Raw genomic sequence first — 17,330 nt, 5'->3', positions numbered from 1 at the left:
CACTCTCCGCAGCTCTCTCAGCTAGTACAGAGCATATGGAGATGGGCCATACCCCCAAAAAATCTATCTCCTAGCCCAACATGTCCCAGGAGTCCAAAACACTATGGTCGATCTGCTGAGCAGACAAACACAACAGATCCACGAGTGGGAACTCCATCCACAAGTTCTTCACCCGTACTTTCAAATGTGGGGGCATCCACAGATAGACCTCTTCGCCACCCACGAAAATGCCAAATGCCCAAGCTTCACCGCCAGGTATCTACACCCATTGTCCAAAGGCAATGCGATATGGATGAACTGGTCAGGCAAATTTGCGTACGCTTTTCCGCCTCTCCCACTCATTCCATTAGTGGTGTGCAAACTACAACACTCCCTCACTCTCATCCTAGTAGCTCCAACTTGGGCCAGACAACCGTGGTACACCACACTGCTGGAACTCTCTGTAGTACCGCACCAAAAGTTACACCTCTCTCCACGCCTCTTAACCCAGAACCATGGAGAGATCAGGCACCCGGACCCAGCTCAGCTCAACCTTGCGATCTGGCTCCTGAAATCCTAGAATTCGGTTATCTAAATCTTCCCCCAGACTGTATGAACGTCATTAGAGAAGCTAGATGACCTACCACTAGAGCTTGCTACGCAGCCAAGTGGAAACGTTTTGTGGTCTATTGTCACAACAATAACTTCAATCCCCTAGATGTGTCCATTCAACACATCATAGGCTATTTACTACACCTACAAAGATGCAATCTAGCCTACACGTCTATTAGACTGCACCTTGCAGCCATAGCAGCTTATCTACAAAACAGGCAACATCTATCACTCTTTAGAGTACCTGCCATAAAAGCCTTCATGGAAGGCCTCAAAAGAATAATCCCCCCCAGAGTGCCACCCTCACCTGTGTGGAACCTAAACATCGGTCTCAAGACTAATGGGGCCTCCCTTTGAACCTCTGCACAAATGTGAACTTCAATTCCTAACATGGAGAACTGCTTTTCTTGTAGCCATCACTTCCCTCAGAAGGGTCAGAGAGAGATACAAGCAGTCAACATTCATGAACCCTTTCTGCAAACGCACCATAACAAGGTTGTTCTCCGCACTAATCCAAAATTCCTCCCTAAAGTCATTTCTCCCTTTCACCTAAACCAATCTGTGGAACTACCCGTATTCTTCTCACAGCCACAGACCATTGCAGAAAGAGCTCTCCACATGTTGGATGCCAAACGAGCCTTACTCTACTACATCAAGAGAACACAACCCGTTCGTAAGACCAAACAACTGTTCGTGTCTTTTCTCACCACCACACAAAGGCAACCCCATCTCCAAATCTGGGATAGCTAGGTGGATTGAGTCCATAAATTGTCCATGGACTCGATAATTCTCGCTCCAGTGCATACTCGATTCATGGGTTCACACTCTGCGACTCTGGGCAATAGCTTGCTTAATCTCCACAATGGCCCCTCGCGGCGGGATGCCTGGATTTCACCTTGTGGATGCCCTGCTGGGTTATCTCACAGGGGAATACCAGGACGGGTTCCCTAAGCAAGCGCTTAGAGACCGGTTGGTGATTGGCGCTATATAAATATCTGTACATTTACATTTACATTTACATTGTTAAATGCATACAGATTTGCTACCACAAAGCAAAACGAACGCTATCAGTTCCCCCTAAAGCCCACTCTACACGTAAGATAGGGGCTTCCACAGCATTTTTAGTAGCATTTGCCTTCTCTTTTTAGCGCAGTCTTTCCACAGCCAGTTTCTATGTGTCTCCATGTTCCGTGCGGAAAGTTTCACATTAGAAGCTGAAGTCAGCCTGCCAAAGGGGACGTCATATCCGGAGTCAGTCGTACGAAGCCATGCGGCGCCACCCCTGTGCACTGCTGAGAAACAATATCTGGATCCAGTGTAACACCTGGGGAGAATTCACAAGTTTAGAAATTTGGGCTGGACTTTCTCTACCAGATACATCGTTACCAAAGTTCTTTTAAGCTACAATTGATGTTTGCAGTGGATTCTGGGTAAGAAAACATAGTGAGATCCACACAAGCGACACATCCCTGAACTCCCCTGGGTGTGTAGATTTCAGAAATGTCTGGGTTTGGTAGGTTTGCCTAGATGGCCCCTCTTGCAAAACTAGGTTGTTTTCTGATGCATAGTTTTCATGTCTCCACAATACGTTTTGGGACCCTTTCCTGTCGCGGGTACTTGGCCTACCCTAGGGGAATACTGGTTAGTAGGAAATTTGTGTTGGCCTGGTGGTCCCACAACTTTCCCACACAGAAATATGAGGAATATTTCATTTTTTAGGCTAAATTTGAGGTTTGCAGTGGATTCTGGGTAAGAAAACATTGGGAGATCCACGCAGGCTACACATCCCTGGACTCCCCCGGGTGTCTAGTTTTCAGAAATGTCTGAGTTTGGTAGATTCCCCTAGATGGCAGTCGAGCCCGGGACCAAAAACGCGGGCGACTCCCTTGCAAAACCAGGTTGTTTCATGATAAATAGTTTGATATCTCCACAATAAGTTTTGGACCATTTCCTGTTGCAGGCACTATGCCTTACCCACACAAGTAAGGTACCATTTTATCAGCAGACTTGGGGGCTTGCTGGGTGGGTGGGAGATTGTGGCTCACTGCAGATTCCAGATCTTTCCATCACAGAAATATGAGGAAAATGTTTTTTTTTGTTACAAAGTTTGAGATTTGCAAGGGATTCTGGGTAACAGCCTGGTGGGAGCCACACAAGCCACCCTTTCCTGGATTCCCTAGGGTGTCTATTTTTCAACAATGTGCAGGTTTGCTAGGTTTTCCCAGATGCCGGCTGAGCTAGAGGTCAAAATCCACAGCTATGCACATTGTAAAAGAGGGGTTAGTTTTCACTGGAAAAATGTGATGTGTACATGTTGTATTGGGCCGTTTCCTATCGCGTCTACTATGCCTACCCACAAGTGAGGTACAGTTTGTATCGGCAGACTTAGGGAAATGCTGGGTGGGTTGAAGTTTGTGGCTCCTTGCAGATTCCAGAACTTTTGACAAAGTTTGAGGTTTGCAAGGGATTCTGCGTAACAGAGCCTGGTGGGATCCACACAAGTCACCCCTTCCCCAGGGTGTCTAGTTTTCAAAATGTACAAGTTTGCTAGGTTTCCCTAGTTGTCGGCTGAGCTAGAGCCCAAAATCCATAGCTAGGCACATTGCGAGAAAAGGGTCAGTTTTCAAGGGAAAAATGTGAGGTGTCCACATGGCGTTTTGGGCCGTTTCCTGTCGCAGAAACTAAGCCTACCCACACAAGTGAGGTTGCATTTCACGATAGTTGAACACGTGTTATTACTAGGTCTTTCAATGCATTTCTGCCTTCCAAATGTAAGACAATGTGTAAAAAAAAAAAGTAATTTTGAATAATACCCTCTAATCCACATGGTAATATGGGTACCCACAAATTCAGAGAGACACAAATAACCATTTCTTCTAAACTCCATATTTTGTTTCCATTTCAGAAATACATAGCTTTCCTTGATAGTTATTTTTCACTCTTTATCTATTTATTCAGTGTTTTCTATAGCGCAAAAAAGACCCACGCTTGGGTGTCAAAGCGCATTACAGTTCAACAGCGTTCAACTTTGGTAGATATACAAGTCCTTTAAGCATACTAAGAGTTATAAATATTCATCTAACAGTGGAACACTCTTAAACTTACAAATAGTACACATCGATGCTTACTAGGAATATCCACGCAAGTTATAGTAGTAAATTTCATGTCATACTTAAATTTACAAATAATTTTACCAAATTAATTACTATATACCCGGTACACAATGAAAAACCATTGCAAGTTGCAACTCCGTTATTGGCTCTGGGTACCTCGGGTTCTTGGTGAACCAACAAGCCTGATATAGCCCTGCACCCAGAAGGGTCCCGCGGAGGTAACAGTATATAGCTTTAAAAAATCTACCATAGTTAAAAGTTACAGGTAAAAATGTAGGCACAAATGGCTGTTTTTTCAACAAAATTTCAATATTCATTTATTTAAATTGTTACTTTCTATAGGAAAACCTTGATGGATCTACACAAATGACCCCTTGCTGAATTGAAAATGTTGTCTAATTTTAATAAATGTATAGCTTTCCGGGATCCATTATTGGTTTCACACCCATTTCTACCACTAACTGGAAGCCGGTTGAAAGCACAAAAAATAGGCGATGTCCCAGTAATATGCCAAAACTGTCTAGAAAATGTAGATTTTCTGACAAAAGTCTGCCTGTTCCTGAAAGTTGGGAAGATGGTGATTTTAGCACAACAAACCCTTTGTTGATATCCTTTGCAGGGAAAAAAAACCAGACGCTTCTGCAGCACTTTTATCCAATTTGTTCCCCCCCAAAAAACAAATGTAGCTGTATTTTGCCTAATTTCTCAGTCCCCTCCAGGGGAATCCACAAACCCTTGGTATCTTTAGAATCCTCCGGATGTTGGAAGAAAAGGACGCATTATTTGGCATGGATACCTTATGTGGACAAAACATTATAGTGGCCTAAGCGGGAACTACCCCAAATAGTAAAAAAAATAGGTGTGGCACAGGGAGGGCGGGGAGAGGCCTATCAGCGAAAGGCTTAATCATAATATTTCCTCAGAAGGCCAGACGGGTCAACAGGCTAACGCTGACAATCTTTCAGATATAAAGCTAATATGGATACAAAGAGCTTAATCCAGTTACATGTCTTATCTAGTTTAGAAAAATGGTAGCTTGGTTCAGGATGGGATTACATGGTAAATGCCAAGTGGTCTGACCACGGAACGCAAGCAATGTGGCTGTATCATACTGGCCATTCTCTGTACAAGCAACATCTAAGGTATGGCCTCCAACATGAGTTGGGCCACTAGACACGATCTGGAGATGAAATAAAGATATTTATCTGACGTTCTTTGACAATCATTGGTTAAAATATCAAATCAAATATTAAAATTACCTGATGTTATAATATTAGCTGTTTGTTTTAACTTTATTTACCAGTTTACTGTACAATACAATATATCCATGAGTGCTCACTGTGTGATACATGACCGTTAAAGAAAGGAAACCAGAAGCAAAAAATTGAAACAGTACAGAAGAGGCAACTGTGATAGGGTGGTCTAAATATGGTAGCTCTTACCCATCCGCCTGTCCCTCCTGCCCGAGTGCATTTGCCCCTACCCTTGGGTACATACATATCATCAATTTGCAAAGAACTGTCATTTAGCTTTGTGTCAGTTAACCTAAATTTGAAAATACCAACTAGCCCACACCCGTGAGGACTATCCCCTGTTCCTGTTGCAAGATGGGTGATGGACGAGGTGCCGCCGCATACCCTTTTATGGAGCCCCAGATGTCTTTCGGGCGCGAAGACCGTGGCAGTGTGCTGGCATATAGGTCGCTATTTGTGTTACAGTATGCTAAGCTATTCAACCAGTTCGCTAGTGTTGGAGCAGTTTTACGTCCCATTTAATTGTAATCTCCCTCTTTGCCAATAGCAGGCCGATGGCAATGAATTTCCAGGCTCCCTTGGGGAAATTTACCACTTAACCCAGCAATGCCACTTCAGGAGCGGGCGCAATCTCCAGTTCCACCATTTCCCCATGTGCCTGAAATATTGCTGCCTAATAGCTTTTAATTTTACCACAGTTCCAGGTAAGGTGTGCGAAGTCAGCTTGTGGAGCCCCACACTTTAAGCAACAATGGGGCATATCTGGGTCAATCTTATGTGTTTTCTCGGGGGTGATGTAAATTCTCCGTAAAAATGTGTATCAATTTGTGTCGACTATTCAGGGAGACCTCCTTTGTCTGCATGCAGCAAGCAGACCATTGGTCATCAAGAATGGGATGCCCCAAATCGGCCTCCCATTCTTCTCGGATTGTGGCATCGACGGGGTCAACCGCCGCACATGCTCTGTATAGCCTAGAGGTGAGGTGCTACCCCCCACCCCCGTGCTCTCGATAACCGTAGTGAGTGGGGCGAACGGCTCTGGTTCCAGGGGGAACCCCGGCATTCTCGCCCTCCGTGCCGAACGTACTCTGTTATGGATAAATTTATCCATAAATGGTGCCGCGCTGAATGTCTCCTCCTCCGTGACAGAGAACACATGCCCTCCCGCAAAGAAGTCCCCAATTTTGCCTGAGTGTGCGCTGCACCAGTTTCTTGCCCATGATGGGAATCCATAGGTTATTTAGGAGCGGAAGAGATGGGGAATATAACATGGGGTCTCCGGTGACTTTTCACAGCTTTTTCCAAGCCCAGCTAGTGGTTGAAACTGTTTGGATATCTCTCTGATCTCGGGGAGGGCCCGAGGCAGACAACATTAAGAGTCCCAGGCAGGACCAAGTCCGCTTCTGGCTGCAGGTACGGGATTCTGGCATCTGTGTGGAACCAGGAATGTGCATAGTCACATTGTGCGACTAGGTAATATAACTGAAGATTTGGAACGGCAAAGCCACCTCTATCGTAAGGTAGGGTCATAACCTTCCAATTGACCCTAGTTCTCTTGACACACCCCCCACACCATTCAAGCGGGAACTCAGTCCCACTGCTTGGTGCTACTGGTAATGGTCAATATCACTGATTTGTGCCAATTAATTCCCAGTCCTAAAAATCAACCAGACCTGATAATTTCTCTTATTAGGAGTTCAAGGTTTTCCTGCGGATTCCGGACATACAGGACAATGTCGTCCGCGTACAAGGATACGAAAAGGGGTCCCTTGTGAAACTGGAGCCCTCTGTGTAAGTGCCTCTCCTGAAAATGTCTGACCCGAGGGTCCATTCCCAGTATGAATAGTAGCTCAGACAAAGGCTAGCCTTCCTGTTGCCCGGCGGTAGAGCAAAGGAACAGTATAACGTGTAATTAAGGCGCAGTCGGGCCGCTATATAGCAGCGCTGTAAGATCAATTAATCCCCTGGGCATACTCATCCTTCACATTACAGATAGGAAAAAGGGCCAATCCAGGGAGTCAAATGCTTTTTCTGTATCTAGAAGGACTGCTGCAGCTGCAACTTCTGGATTTATTCTGTGCAACACCGAAAACAGGGTTCTTAAGTTTAAGGAGGTGGATCTATGAGACACAAATCCCATCTGGGCAGGGGAGATAATTTTATCCATGAGTAGGGCAGGCCTTAGGGCGATCTTCTTTGCGAGGATTTTATAGTCTAACAGGGAGAGCGGTCTGTAGGACGTGCGCTTTATAAATAATTTTAAATTCAAATTCAAAGGGTCTTTCCCTGGCTTGGGCATCAAAATAATCACCGCCGCTCTAAAAGATGGAGGCAGTTCTTTCCGTTCCAGTGCTTCATGGTACACCTCGAGTAGTCTAGGAGCCAAAAGATCTTTATAAGATTTATATAAGTAGTCAGTGAAACCATTAAGGCCCAGGGCAGTAGAGCCATTCAACGCCTCAATCACGCTGATGAATTCGTCTAATGAAAAGGGTTTCCCCCAGGAAGTCCTGCATGATTTTTTTCAGGTATACCAGGGCTATTTCCGCAAGGTATTCCTCCTGAGCTACAGACTTATGTGCTACCCTGGATGTATAAAGAGCATCATAGTACGTTAGTAACTCATTGCGGATATCTGCAGTGTTGGTGAGGAGTTGCCCTGAGGAGGCTCTAAGTTCCGTAATGCAAGATTTACCATATGGGGGTCGTAAAAGACATGATGGTGTACGGCCAGGTCTTTCGCCCTCTCCATAGTGGCGGGCTGTTATGTATTTGCTTAGAAAGTGGGTTTACCATTCCGCTGCTTCCCTGAATTCTGTAAGAAGAGTTAAACGTTGCCGCAAACTTTCCAGAGTTGAGCAGTTAAGTAGTTCCCTGTTCAGCGCGACCTCTTGCTGCTCGATGCCAGCCAAAGCTGCTCTGAGGTCTTTCAAAACTCCAGCATGCTTTGCCGTGCAGACACCCCGAATGTAGGCCTTGAAGGCCTCCCAGAGAACAGCGCAAATGCAACCAAAGCCAGTATTTAATTCAAAATAGTCCTCTATTGCTTCTCTAATCTTGGAGTGGAACAGGTCAACGTTGAGGGCCCGGCTAGGGAATCTCCACTGCCGCTCGCATCCTTCTGGTCGGGGGATGTAGACTTTCATTAGTACAGGGGAGTGGTCTGAGTACATTCTGGGACGTGTTTTGGTGGTCTCGTACCACGAGCGTAAACCTGGGGAAATCAGCCAGTAATCTAATCTAGTCCATGTATTATGTTGGTCTGAGTAGTGTGTGTAGGTAGCAGCGGACGTGTTGCGCCGTCTCCAAATATCTAGTAGGCTAAGGGAGTCGCTTGGACGTGCGCGCGGCTTTGTATCGGGCGAGGCGGAGGAGCAATCATGAGCAGGGTTAATTAGCAAGTTGAAGTCTCCACCCATTATCGTATGATCTGCACCCAGTAGTAGGACTTGAGAGTTTAAGTTGTGGAAGTATTCAGGGCAATCAGTGTTAGGAGTATATAAGCATACAAATGCCACACTGTGACCCATCAGTTTTCCTACCACAATGGTGTAGTAGCCTTCTTAGTCACAGTGGGCTTTGTGTAAGTGGAAGAGGAGCTGTTTAATGAATCAATATTGTTGTACCCCTTGCATAGGTGCTAAAATTTGAAAGATAACGATGTGGGCCTCCGCTACATGCAAAATGCGTGGTGTCCACTTTGGGCAGATGGGTTTCCTGCAAAAATGTCACATAGATTTGGTGTTTTTGCAAATAATGTAGTACGTGTTTCCCCTTCCTATTGTTAAGGCCCCTGACATTCCACGTGATCAGTGACAGGCTGGAGTGGCTGGGCATATTAACTAACGCTGCCATCTGAACAGCCATTCCGTGAAGACAGTAGTAGCTTCCTGGATCGGAATTTCTGACATAACAGTGAGTTTGCTGATAAACCAGTTATTGTGAACAAGGCTATGAACAAACCACACCCCTCCCAGCCTCGCGCACCTCAACGCAAGGAACCATCCCCATCAAACAATAGCCAAATGTATCCTGTAAACATCCTAGTTGTAGAGAGAAATGTACAATAAGATGCATTACAATCAACAATACCGTCAACGTGATATACACATCAGGGGGAGGCAACGCCCCTGCGGAACCCAGTGTAATGGTACATCAAACTAAAACATACTGTTCATTCTATCTCAAAATATATGAAACATTCTAAACTGGAAAACAGTAATGCAGTGCTTGATAGCGGTATCATTCAGTGGAGAAAAGTTCAACACTGACAACAGAGCCGCTATGGGGAGGGGAAGAGCCAGGCCCAACTACTTTCTGCTGGCTGCCATTGTTCTTGTAGGTTCTGCAGAATTCCTGCACTGCGGTGGGCGTATCAAAAATGTGGGATCTGCCCTCTATGTTCACACAAAGGCATGCTGGGTACAGCATGCCGTATTTGAGGCCCAAGTTCCTGAGAGTGGCTTTCACTCCATTCTATTTTTGCCTTGCCTCCTGCACCATCGCTGTGAAGTCCGGATACAGTGCAACCGTTGATCCCTGCAAAGTGATGTCACCCCGTTCTCTGGTGAGGTGTAGTGCGGAGTCTCTGTCGCGTGAATCAAGAATTTCCGGGATGATGGGTCTGAGTGGGCAGCCAGGTTTTGGTCGAGGGCCTAGGGAGCGGTGTGCGCGCTCGACGACAAAGCCAGGAGTGAAGGCGTCTTTACCAAAGAGGTCGGTTAGCAGAGATTCCACGAAGAGATCTATTCGTCCCGTGTTGGTCGACTCAGGGATCCCAAGAATGCGGAGATTATTGCGTCTACTGCGCGCTTCCAAAGCCTCGTTTTTAAGTGCAACCTCTTTGAGGATTTTTTCCATACGCTCCAAGCGCTTGGTAGATTGGGCTTCCCCGTCGTCAAGAGCAGAGACCCTCCCTTCCACAATGTCCAACAGATTGTTGTGGACTTCAATTTTGGCTCCCATGGTTTCAAGGCTTTTTTCTAGAGCATCCAACTGGCAGTCCAGTGCCCTGAAGCAGACTCTAAGCTCCTGAAGTAGGGAAGCTTGGTTCGCCATCGAGTCACCAGTGGGCGCTGTTTCTTGTCCCCCCCCCCCCCTTCCGCCATGTTTGAACAGGTTTCTTGTGTTTTCTCCGTGGATTTCCCAAATTGCAACACCCTTTGCTTAGGGTCTTTGCCTCCCATGCTGTTGTGCATGTGCGCAATGGGGAATGTCTGTGCTGGACAGTGATGTATCTGACCGTGCCGCTGGGCTACTATTCGCTCCCCACAGAGTAACCACAACGTGACACCCACCAAACAAAGCCGCTGGACGATGTGTCCCCCGGGGTCAGCAGTGTTTTGTAAGGGAGAGGGAGCAGCTATTGAGGTATCTGCCAGAGTGCAATCGAACTGCTGGTGAGGCCAGCCTGAGTGGCCCTGTGTGTTTAGACACTGGTCTTCCCCAATGGAGGTAGAGATGAGGGCAGCGGGACCACCACTGCGCCAGACAAAACCCAACGCACTCTCGAGCTTCGTCAAAATGGCTGCAGGCCCCACATTGGAAGGGGCATCCTCAGGCTTAACTCTGCAGCCCGCTATGCCACTGTGCACACCTCACCTCCAATACTAGGCGCTAGGATGCTGGGAGCGGGAGGTCACACTGGCTTGCCTGGCTTGGCAGTTCGGGCTGGACTATTCCCAAGAGGCACAGGCTCAATACTGATTTGCATATGGCTGGGTCCAAACTGGGGTGGCATGGTGAGCAAAAACTATGGATTTAACCCAGATCTTTTGACTAGGGGTGAATGTTTGATTTACTCTGAATTCCGTCCATCATCCGTGTGTCTTTTGCTATAGAATAAAGTAGCCCACTGATACTAGGTACCTAAAAATTGCGCTGTAGCTTTCCTTTAAATCAAATCAAGGAACCTATAGAGTGTGTGGCTACTCCGAGTGTCCCAGCGCTACAGGTTTGTTAAATGCTGCTCCCCTCCGGTTAAGGGGAGGGGGGCGTGGTGGTCTAAAAAGCCAGGTTTTCAGGCTACGTTTAAGAGCTCACATGCTTAGTTGCACAGAGGTACAGGAGAAGAGCATTCGAGCTAGCACAGAAAACGAGGCACCTTTCTCCTAGTATTTATTAGTGAGACAGTCCAGATTAAATTGTGATGTTACAGATGTGATGTTTATCCACAGCTGAGTCGGCATTGAGTAACATCCCACTTGGTGATTTTGTCTAGAGGAGAAAACATTTAGAAATCTGCTTGGCTTCCACATTAAAATTTTAGTGGTCATTAGCTTAATAAGTATATGGAGTCAGCAGTCCGCCTGCAGCTAAAGTACATTTAGGAGAATCTTTGGGTTCCCATCTTGTTGAAGACAAAGAGCATAAAAATTTAGCTGTGTACTTATGGTACTATGGTACTATTTACGTGCTGGGTGATGCAGTTAAGCGTGGCAGCTCTGGCCCCTGCTTATGGTCTGGTTGCAAGTTACCTTTAGCTCTCATTCGGCAGGCCTGATTTAATTAAGTAGGTGCTTGTAACAACACTCTTGCAGCTAGACTGCTAAGCTAAATGGTGGTGCACCACAATGACAGTTGGGCTAAATAAGACTTCCTTGTTAAGAAAAAGTCCTCTCCTATAAGCAGCAAAAGAAAAATATAAATTGGGTGCAAAATTAGACAATTCCTATTCAATAAAATAAAAAGAATGTATCCACTTTAAATAGGAGGATGAAAAAATGCAGGAAAAAATCAAGGTGAGGCAGTATGCTATCGCAATACAAGAGTAATGTGCAAAGTGCTGATAAAAAAGCAGCTGTTGTGCCTCTGCAGTCTAACTCATCTTAACAAGAATATGTTAACTTTCATACCACCTAGGGGGGGCGTGGCCAAGCTGGCGACTAAAATGGCCACCTGGCTCTGAAGCTCCGACCAGCTTTCCGGCATCCCGACGTATACCCGTGACCGGCGCCGACATCACGCCCCAAGCACGATGTGAGAAACATCGGAAGATGAGCTGATTACACCGATTCAAAAACGAAGCTGCTAGGTGCCTGGGAACAGCTGATACGGAGACGGGCGGACCTCGCGGTGCAGCTGGCCTGCTGCGGGCTCCGTGCCCTTCCTACTTCCTGGCGTACAAGGCCTGAACCGGTCGGGACCGAGCCCAACCTCTCTGTCTCCAATGCGGGTGAGAAGCACTGCGCCCCCTCCCTTGCCGTCTCTGTCGCGGACACTTTGAACTGCGGCGGCCGCCAGGGCAAATACTGATACCCCGCGGGGGTGCAGCAGAGACAGGGCCACAACCACCGGCCTACTCCTGCACTACACATCGGGCCTGCGGGGTAGGTGAGCAGACTGTGGCGACGCGCGGCCTAAATCTGCCAGCCTGTCTGCATTTTCTCTGCCGCCACCTGCCTGGTGCGGGTTGTGGCGAGTTGGTGTGTGCTGTCCCCTGTGCCCCCCTAGTGCCAGCGACCGGTGGATGTGAGCCTCCTTTACACCCCAAGACCTTTTGCTGCACAACTTCCCCTGCGGCAGGGGGCGACTCATACGTGGCCCCGCCCCTCCTGCTGCACAGCGGGCTCTCAACATCTGCACCCACAAGCTAGGTTCACAAGAGAGAGGTTAATCTCCCCTCAATCAGCCCTCGCCTGTGCCCCCTGAGACCTATGGGGCCTGCCTTCGTCGCGTAGCCGCCGCGGCCTGGTCAACACCTGCAGACCTAAAGTTTCTTTTCACGCTTCTGGGGTGACCCTCCCTCTCCCCCACAGTCGCCCACTCTCCCCGGTCTCGGTCCTCATTAACGGCACTGCCTTGCCGACGTTTCTCCCTCGCCTGGCATCTTCCTCTTGTTTGGTAGCTCGCACAGCGGTGCAGAAGGGGGCCTGGTGGGTCATGGCAACATCGCTCTGACGCGGCATGGGCTGGAAAGATCCAAAGCAAAGAACTCTCCCGTTCGAGAAGCTCGCTGACACCGCACCAGTACATGACTTTTTCATCGAGGTGGCGCACAGATCGGGCCCCCGCCCCAACCCTGGTTCCACCCCCCCCCACGACCCATCGTGGCACAGACAGAGACACAACACTTCGCCTGGCTAGAGAAAGGGGAGACGTGGACTAGCAAGGCTCCAAATTGTCCTTCTATCCAAACTATGGTGCAGGACACTCAGCATAAATTTAACGGGGTCAAAGCCACCCGTTATGCTATACCCGGCCAGGCTGAAAATCAGTGATGTGGACGGTAGGGCCCGAATCTTCGACAACCCAACAGAGGCACAGGAGTTCTGTCGTGTCTACAAACAGAATAACAACCCTTCGGTCAGAGTGGGATCTGGCTCTTCCCCTCCACACAGTGGTTCAGATGCACGTGCAGAACTGTTTTCCAGTGCTGGCACGGGATGGTCGGACTACCTAACACACCAACTTGTGTTAAGTTTATATTGGGAATAAGTTATATAATCCTACATTGTTATTGCAATTAGCTGGAGGCTTGCCAGGGCGTTGCCGCTCCCCATGGTGTATCCTTTAAGCTTGATTTGGTTCTTTTTGGGGTACTGTTTTTTTGGGAATGTCAGTCCAGCGTAAAGCAACTTGGTACTTCACGTTCATTATCATTTGGGACATGGCCTTACCCCGGATGGGGTTTGGCTGGGTGGTGGGGGGTTATTTGCATTTGTAAGTCAGGTTTCTTTAGTTTAGTTGAATCGTTCACTATTGACCATTGTTGTTCGTAGTCGCTACAATGCTATGATGAAAATGCCACACCAGATACATGGCCAGGTTTGGTAATGTAGAGGGTCCTTCAGAACTCTCCCTAATGTCTTGGAATGTACAGGGCCTGAATAACACACGGAAATGTAGACAGGTGATCCATTATTTATTGAGTCACAAGGTAGACATCGCTTATTTGCAAGAGACACACCTTCCTAAAACTGACACGGCACGCTTTGGGGGCTAGCTGGGGCACAAATAGATATTCAGCTAATTACAGCAATTACGCACGGGGAACAGCTATTCTAATACATAAGAGGGTTCCATTCCGCCTTAGTTCCTTGCACCAAGATAGCGAGTGAAGATACCTTGTAGTATCTGGGACCCTCATCGGTAGAAACATTATGCTGCTATGCATATATGCCTCCAACACTGATGCCCCTGACTTCTTTCACACTCTTTATTCACAGCTTATTAAGCTGGACCCACAGACGCTGATTGTCGGTAGTGATTTCAACCTATTGCTTAATCCTGAAATGGACAGTACCTCTGTGTCACCGGACTCTAAACCATGAGCCCGCCGTGCACTCCGAGAGCTTTGCGACCGGTTTACCCTATTGGACGTTTGGCAGAAACGTAACCCCAACACCACAGAATACACCCACCATTCAGGCCAACACAACATATGGACGAGGATTGATTTCTGGTTGCTCTCCCCTGATATCTGTGGCTGGTGCTCATCGGTTGAGACACTCCCTAGGACTTATTCAGATCACTCCCCAGTCATGTTACTTCTTAAGATCCCCTGCCCGGAGGGTTTGAATGACAATGGCGGTTCCCCAACTGCGCCCTACAAGATGGAAATGTGTGTTCAAGGTGGAAATACGCGAGGCTATCGAGGAATACTTTGCTATAAACACTGGCTCAGTAGACTCCTGGGCGGTTCAGTGGGAGGGCTTTAAAGCTGTTCTCAGGGGCGCATGCATAGCTAAAGACGCTGGTGTCCTTAGAAACCTTCGTAACACGTTAGCACGTCTCAAACGAAACCTCAAAACACTAGATGAGACTTCCACACATCAAGTACAACCCACGTACGAAGGCAGACGATTGGTTCTGCTGGAGGACTACAGGGACATTTTATTCCTGGGGAAATACCAGACAGCATGGCGAAGGTGAGAGACCTGGCAGAGTCCTTGCCCAACTATTGAGACCACCATATCACAAGACTTGCCTCACTGAATTGCATTCTTCAGACACACGCAACCACACCTCCACAAAAGACATTCAAAATAGTTTCTTGGAGTTTCTAGCTGAACCCATTTCTGTTGCAGACGTGATCGGCGCCATAGACACTATACGGGTTGGATGGATTCACAGGAGAATTCCAAGAGTACAAAGATCTATTGGCTCCCAAACTTATTGAGGTATATGCAGAGGCTCTGGAGAATCAGATTCTTCCCCCCACTCTTCGGGAGGTGGTCATAATTCTGCTCCCTAAACATGGCAAGGATCCTACGCAATGTGGTTCATACCGACCGCTATCTCTCCTAAATTTAGATTATAAAATATTAGCAAAAGTAATTTCCAATCAGCTGTCCCAATTAATGGAATTCATAATTTCCCCGGCTCAATCCGGTTTTGTGCCTTATCGCTCCAACTCCCTCAACCACCGAACGCTATTCTCGGTCATTCATAGGATTAACCCTGACATACCAGCTGCAGCCATTCTCTTCGACACAGAGGAAGCTTTTGATTCACTAGAATGGCCCTTCTTTCTCTCTGTCTTGCGAAACATGGGGATCATCGCCACGACATCCTTATTGTATAATAAACCGACAGCCAGACTACGTTTAAATGGCACACTCTCCAGTCCCTTTCAGCTAACTCGCGGAACCAGACAGGGCTGCCCACTGTCCCCCCTATTATTCATTCTGGCCATGGACCCCCTAATACGTCACTTCCAAGAGCGGCACCTACACAGGGGCTTACAATTTAACACTGGCCCTCTACAGGTTTCGTTATACGCGGACGACACGATCCTACATGTCCGGCATCCCCAAGATAACCTAGACGAGTTGATCAGAGAAATTATTAGATTTGCCCGTTTCTCGGGACTGGGCATAAATTGACACAAATCAGTCATATTTCCATTGACAAGCAGCACAAAGCCATGGGACTGTGAATTCCCCTTAGAATGGTGCACTGATGCGGTTAAATATCTAGGTATCCATTTTCATCTAGACTTAGCCCAATTATTAAGTCTTAACTATGGACGGGCTGTGAACACACTTAAGAGGGAAATGAAGAAATGGCTAAGATTACCCTTATCGTTGGCAGGTAGAGTATCGATCCTAAAGATGATGGTTCGCATCGCTGGGTCTTCTACTAGCAAAGCGAGAAGTGGCCATCCGTTGGGGGCGTAAATCGGCTCCAACTGTCCAAAATTGGCTCCACAGTCTTGCCTATTGCAATGTAAATAGTGAGCTATACGCAAACATGATGCCCAGTACATCCCGTCATAAAGACATCTGGGGCCCCTACAGGTCTTACATTGAGGCCCTACGTCAGGACTCAGAATCTCAGCTGGGACAGGGCATCGTCCCAGAGGGAGTGGTGTAATTTAGTCATTACATAATGTACTATATATCTTGTAAAACTGAAAGCAGGACCAACCCGGTTATATGTTGATTTCTCTGCATATAGGGTATACCTATTGAAATTTAACGATAGGTGAGAGGTTATTATAGGAAGACCCTCGTATTCTTAATGTATTGTTAATGCTACAGCTTATTCTATCTGGTACATGACTAGACTCACTGCAAACTGTTTCAGAAAGAAGAATTGATGTGATGCGACAATCTATGGTTAAGCAACGGTGATCGAACATACATGTATAATCCTTTTGTATTGAAGAAAACGGAAAATAAAGTTTAAAAAAAATTCATACCACCTACGATAGTTTCAGGCATCCTTCTACAGCCCTGCAAACATATGTTTGTTATTAATGAGTTCCTTATTAGCCATATTGGAAATCTGCTAGTCCTGCAAGGATTGGTGAGTTTCAAGCTCTTATTGAAGGATCCATATTAAGTTTCCTGTAGAGACTGTAGAACTGATAGCTGTGCTCTTTTATTCATAATGTTTTGACTGAATTTCCTCTCAGCTAAGAAATAATTTTTCCTGCCAAACCAATGCATCTTCAATTGAGGAAACTTTATTCAACCTGGATGTTTCCAGCGCTTATTAAGTTCTCCTGGGAAAGGAACGCTGACATCCGGAAAGCAGATAATCTTTTTTTCCAACACCTATTGTGATCTCACTCCCAGGAACTTGCTGGTAGAAGGCACTGTTTTGAAGTGACTAGTCTTGGCCATATCCAAAGCTTCCAATAGAAGTTCCTCCTACTAAAAAAATTGTCCTGTAGACACAGCATCAGTAGCTTTTCAGAAGTATGTATTTGTGCATCTGAGTTTTGTAGGGTAGGACCCTGAGCCTCCACAAATGTCTTCGGTAATTATTATTCACTGGTTGCATCTATCCTCATTGTCATTTCGCTTCTATTAGTTCGTTCTTCAAAACACACAGGAAGCCATTACCTTATTATGTATATGTTGTGGTCCCGCCCCAAGTTTCTGAATTAACGTTCCAACAGGGCTTCTATATTTGGTGACTCTTG

General features: G+C 46.8%; 1 protein-coding gene across 3 annotated transcripts in view; it reads left to right on the top strand.

Annotated features, from left to right (window-relative positions):
- The window catches only part of STRN3 (striatin 3), a 900,588-nt gene that overhangs the window by 614,858 nt on the left and 268,400 nt on the right, over positions 1-17,330 (top strand). The window lies entirely within an intron of this gene.

Source organism: Triturus cristatus, chromosome 9 (genome assembly GCF_964204655.1).
Source record: "Triturus cristatus chromosome 9, aTriCri1.1, whole genome shotgun sequence".
Classification (NCBI taxonomy): domain Eukaryota; kingdom Metazoa; phylum Chordata; class Amphibia; order Caudata; family Salamandridae; genus Triturus; species Triturus cristatus.
The sequence above is the reverse complement of the archived record's forward strand: the minus strand, read 5'-3'. Positions and strand labels throughout refer to the sequence as shown.